Below are 6,217 nucleotides of genomic sequence, written 5' to 3' on the forward strand. Positions count from 1 at the left end.
CCTTGTAAATACAGCACTTACTGAGTGAATTGCAAAAAGGTAGCAAATGACAACAGCTATGAATAAATGAAAAAAGTACCATAGACCCAGACGAATAAATTAATAAAATGTTATGCTTTGTGTTCTATTATAGGAGGAGTTCAATTTAAGTGAAAAATAAGCATTACCATCATTCTCTACATCCACAATGAAACTAACCCTTACATCCATTACAAACTGAGAACAATAAATAAGTGATTTAGTATATTAAATGACACAGGCTATGATCACTTGGGAATAGTAAAGAGCTATACACAAATATCTGTACTAAGTAACAGAGAAAAATATTTGATTAGGCATCAAATAACTGATAAATATCAGTAAAATTGTTACTGAATTCAAACTTAAACACAAGAGAATTAAGTTTATTTGCTGCAGTTCTAGGCTACATATGGAAAAGCTGATGATCGACCAGCAATTTAAAAAACTTTTTGTCTTGCATGGTTTTACTTCAACATCAAAAGAATGCTTGAAACTCTCCTGTATATGAAACGACCTATGATCTACTTTGCAATACTTGAAACTGTAATAAACAGGGGATATTATATACGGAATATGATAGGGCATGCAACTACAAGATTTTCAAAAAATGCACAAATATTAAATTTATTTAGAAAATAATTCACTTTCGAGTTGTTTTTCAAATTCTTTCAGGAGTTTACTATTTAAGAACAGCAGCTGTCCTGCGGGGAGATATCTACTTACAACTAGCGACACTGTTTCCACTAATGTCAACGGCATAACTGGATTTGTAATGAACTGTAAATGTTTCTCGAGCTGATTCATAATGATACTTAAAACGTTATGTGCCTGTAAATGATTTTCGTTTCTTTTGCAAACAAGAGAGAACGCTAATCCTGGAACTGCAGCCCAAACAACGAGTATCTCGAGTGCATTTGAAGTTTCTTCTTTCCAGTGTCGCTCGGTAAAGAAACTCTTCATAACAGAATCTTTGTCATCATACTGAGATGGGACGAGTGAATGCTGCCGCCTCATGTAATAATGCATCTGTATTTTATTTGCAAGTCGTTCAAGCAAGTCTTTTTTCTCCGTCGCTGTGTCGAAGAGCTTTACTGCTTTTGCACAGGCTCGAGGATGTTCACTCTCTTGTCTTTGGGTGGAACTAGTTCGATCCGAATGCTCTTCAAGCACTCTCTTTGTTGCATTGTTATAAGCCGTGTAAAACCGATAGTACAAAATATCGCAACTTTTTGGGTTCACTGTCTGAATAAAGAAAGCGAACACCATTACTGTAGCCAGTCATGTAAAACACACGTGACACCAAATGACACTTCACAGGTGTGTTATGTAAACAGCGCACTGTTTTCAAGGAAACTCCAAAGATAAACTTAACATTGTTCACTGCCTTTACGCCCACGGATGTTAGAATTATTGTAACCTCTTTGTTTATGCAACTTACTCGAATGTTTGTTAACTAAAAAATAAATGTTACAGTATGTATTACAGTAGAAAACTTGTAACTGTATTTCAGTTTTATAAAAATTAACAGCTCCTTGTGAAACAAGACGGAATAATACACATATCAAGTTTAGCTACAATAAGGCTTACATAGTAGCTACATTTCAGGTGGAAAAAGAAGGAAAAAATATAGATTTGAACGTCGAATCATTGATCCATACCCATTATTATATAATTTACGAAAGTAATTACGAAGTACTGAAACTCATATGTCACGAAAGTAGCTGTCACAAAATTTATTCCAATTTCAATTGTCACGCAATGCATACCATATTACGTACTGTTGTGGAATGGCTTTCGGCGAGAAGGGGGGGGGGGGGTTGACGGGAAATCATTCATAATAAGGAGGCAGTGATACGTAATTTAAGTGTCTTAAAAAACAGGGGTAGATATCTTGTAGGCCACTTTTGAAAACACTATACATCTTGGCAGTTCCCTCATTATTCATACTCAGTTGCTTTCTATACATAATATTTTCAAGCATATTGCATAGACATAGTAAATTATAAGTAAAAGATAATCAGGAAAATAATATTGACAATGTAACGTGACATAAATTACTACAATAATATAAACTAACATTAAAAAAGTGTAAAAAAACAAAAGTTTTCATTTTAGGGCTAACATTTCGTTATATATGTGACCTAATTGACGAAAATTATGTTTGCTTAAGGCAGAACCCTATTTCTGTGATCTTATAACAAACACTATAGTTTGCAACTAAAAGGCAGTGATAGGTCAGTAATGATCAATAGGAACTAATACAGTGTGGGAATGCCATTTTTTTCAATTTTGCTGGCAAATCACTGAAAAATTTCCCAGACAGAGATGTAGCTTATGCAAAAATTAGGCATCAAGTGCGATAGTGAAAAGTTACTTTAATAATAAATGACTGCTTTTTTGTAGTAAACTCTCTCCTGGGAAAATTTTACTTTGATTCATTTAAGGCTGTGGTCCCAATCGTTGTTTGCACCCTGTTGGACTAGGACATCATGAATGGTTATATAGTGGGCGTGAGAGATGGCTATGTGATCGAGCTGGTATTCACCGAGTTGTTGGATTGGTGATCGCCATGTTTTCTGTTTGTATGCGGGTTTTCTGAATTGGGTAGACATAATATTGAGGTCAAATTGTTCGCAGATATCAACCAGCCACGTGGCGTTCGTATTTGTGTTTTGGTGTGCAGAAGTCTTGCCAATGATTTATCGATGACATTTTCATTGCCAATTTGAGCATTGAAGTCTCCCATTAGTATTTCCACATTATCTTGGTGAATTTTTCTCTTGGTATTTTCGACCTGGTTCCAGAATTTTTCGATAATGTCAGGTTTCTTCTTATTGCCGATGTTGATGGGGGCATATGCATGGATGAGGATACACTTCTTGTTGGCACTCTGGATGTGCATTGTCGTAAGTAGATCGTTGACAGGTGAGATTTCATTGACAGTGTTGAGGACAAATCTATGCTCAAGAAAAGCCATGCTGAAGATTGGTGCATCTTTCGTGACTTTCTGTTGTGTTTTGCTCTTGAAGATGGAGTAATTTCCATAGGCCATGGTTTCGTCGTCGGTCAGTTGTGTTTCTTGAAAAACAAGGCCGAGGACTCGTTGTTCGTCTGTTTCTTCAGTGAGTTTGTGTAGTTTTCCTATTCGGATGAGTGTGTTGATGTCCAGAGTTCCGATGAATATTTGCTGTCGGTGCAGAAGTTTACTAGGGATTTCCGACATCCTCTGCTGTGCTTGCCTGGACTACCCAGAACCCAAAGTCCAGTTTCTGTCTCTTGACAGGTAGATTGTGTACCACCTGGGGTAAAGTTGTGATTGCATGAACAGTTCACGTTCACTTGTATTCCAACGGTTTGATGTATCGAAAATTCAGGAAACAAAAATCGCAGAAATATGGGAGAAAGAACCGGCGAGTAATTGGACTGACTTCTGCAACAAAATAATCAGCAAAGCCAAAGAACTGATTCCGCTGCAAAAGAAGGTAAAACACACCTGCTGGAGTTCTGACTGTGATCAAGCCATCATTAACTGCCGACGTGCCTTCCAAAAATACAACAGCAACAAATTACCAAAAACCCAACAACACTTCCTCAACATCCACAAGCAGACAAACAGAACCATCAGGAAAACAAAATGCGACTACATCACTGAACAACTCAAATTAGTAGAGTATAACTTCAGGAACTTCAACAGCAGAAATTTCTACAAGACTTTTGCGAGCTAAATTAAAGGTTACTCACTGCAAAATCTGACTTTCAGGAAACGAGATGGAAAACTTGCACTCGCCAACCAAGAAAACTGTGAAGAACTGGCATGGTACCTTTCTGACCTCCTCAACCACCTCAAACCACCCGAACGTTTCCAACATCTAGTCCCAGAGCACACAAAACCCGATGTGATGCAAAACCACCAACTCAAGAAGACATCCATCACCACTTCAAGAAACTCAAGAACGTAAAGGCATCAGGAGAAGATGGGATCGTCACAGAATTACTGAATAATCTGGGGCCATGATCACTTTAGGAAATCACACAGACCATCCAAGAAATCTGGCAAAGTGAAAAACTCCCAAACGACTGCACTCATCCATCCACTCCACAAAAAAGGAAAGAAATCCAGTCTAAATAACTACAGAGGAATCTCCCTCCTCCCTGTCCCTTACAAAATACTCTCCACCTGCCTATTACAACATGCACAAGAACAGCTCGAGCCCTTAATGGTGAATACCAGACAGGGTTTAGACAACACAGATCACGCACTTAACAAATTTTCAACCTGAAATCCACATTAAAACTTCGATCTACATGAAATCTCGCAACCATCTGCATATTCGTGGACTTCAAGAATGTCTACGACTCCATCGATCGACAGTTCCTCTTTAATATACTTGAAGAAAGCAACATTGACCCGAAAACACGACTACTAATCCAACAAACCCAGATGGACACAACTTTCAAAGTCAAGTTCAGTGGAGAAATCTCCCAGCCTTTCCTCATCAAAACTGGCGTCTGTCAGGGTGACGGACTCTCCCCACTACTCTTCAACATCGTTCTCGATAAGGTCGTCAAAGAATGGGAAAAGAACTGAAAAAACAAAGCAGCTGGAGACCCATCACGCTAGGAAAAAAACGTGATAACATTAATGCCACATGTACAGCCTGCACTGACCATCTTGTGATTTATAAAATAAATAAAATAAAACATTAATTATTAATTATGTATGATAGTGATTGGATGTAATTAATATTTGCTTATCTGGAACGTGGACATTTAATTATTCGGTATCAGACGCTTGACAATGGCGTTTTCGTAAATGTAATGTTATTCGTAGTTGACCATGAAATAAGACTCAAATAATCGGACTTCGTATTTAAATCGTTTCCAAAGACTGCTGCGGTAGGTGCGGACTCAAATCTAAATCTCAATATTAGAATAATTTGCCAGTCATGTCAATACGTCGTACAGAGGTGACTGTCTACTAAACATAAAAAGTTTACACAGTTAGTTAAATCAGATATATTCAACGAATAAGCCTACAGTTAAATAATTCTACTTACTTTCATAAATATAAATTCTTTACAGAATCGAGTGCCTAGTAAGATTGCAACTCGCAGTGTTCTTATATAACATCAAATATGGCGGTGTGCCAGTCAATGAAATATACGTGCTTCCCGCACCAGTTGTACAAGACCTCCCCTTCTTAATGAAACATAAGAGTATGTAATTGTGTTTTTGTTTTATCAGCGACACAGCGCTGCAGTTCTGTGCCATAGGCTTTATTTATTTGTCACAGATTAATTATTTAATTAAGATTTCGCGTTTCCGAGGAAACTCACGCACAGCATGCAAATGTGCCTTTATATTGCCCCCTGAATTGCGAGGCGAAAGGACACACCTGCAGGAGAGCAATTCACCTAAAGGCACAAGAAAATCTAAGTTATCTACAACTATTTACATGACTTACATTATACTGTATATTATATACAAAATCTGAATGACGGGCGTGCGCCGTAAAAGTTCTTATGTTGGCAAAATAAAGTGCGCGCATGCGCAGAAGCGTCTGTGTGACTCCGACACTGCCGTTATATCGTAAATTTAGATCACGCGGCACAGCATTGCAGTTCATATTGTTCGTGTGCGCGCGCATTTCTTAGTCATTGCACAAAGAAAATATTCCACCAAGATTACATATGAAGACTACATTCTATGACAGGTAACTTAGTTTTAAAATTACAATATTTGTTATAATACAATACAACTTTAGATTGTTGAATGTTCTTAGTTACATAGTATTGCATTGAAATGCTTCAAAGAAGAATGTCTTTTTGTTTCAGGTACGTTGACCTATACACATCGTATCGTTATTACAGTTTGTATTCATCTGCTGCACAATAATTTTTCACAGGTTAGTGTCGTCGTGGTAAAGTTTTTTTGATCACAGTAACATCGCTGTATAACAATGTGATTCATACATAAGCATGTCCATTTCCTATTTCCATTATAGTCGTTGTGATGCAGTTCGTTGTGACAAAAAGCATTGCTTATTACAGATCAGACGTGACCCGCCGAGTAATTGGTCCATATGCAGTTCGTTTTCGATATTCCGTGGAATCTTGGTTGCAGAACCTCGGACGGCACATAGCTGGCGTCGATCCTTGGACAGTCCAGGTAAGTGTGTCCGTCACATTTCGAGAAC

The sequence above is a fragment of the Schistocerca piceifrons genome, chromosome 4, assembly GCF_021461385.2.
Source record: "Schistocerca piceifrons isolate TAMUIC-IGC-003096 chromosome 4, iqSchPice1.1, whole genome shotgun sequence".
Taxonomy (NCBI): domain Eukaryota; kingdom Metazoa; phylum Arthropoda; class Insecta; order Orthoptera; family Acrididae; genus Schistocerca; species Schistocerca piceifrons.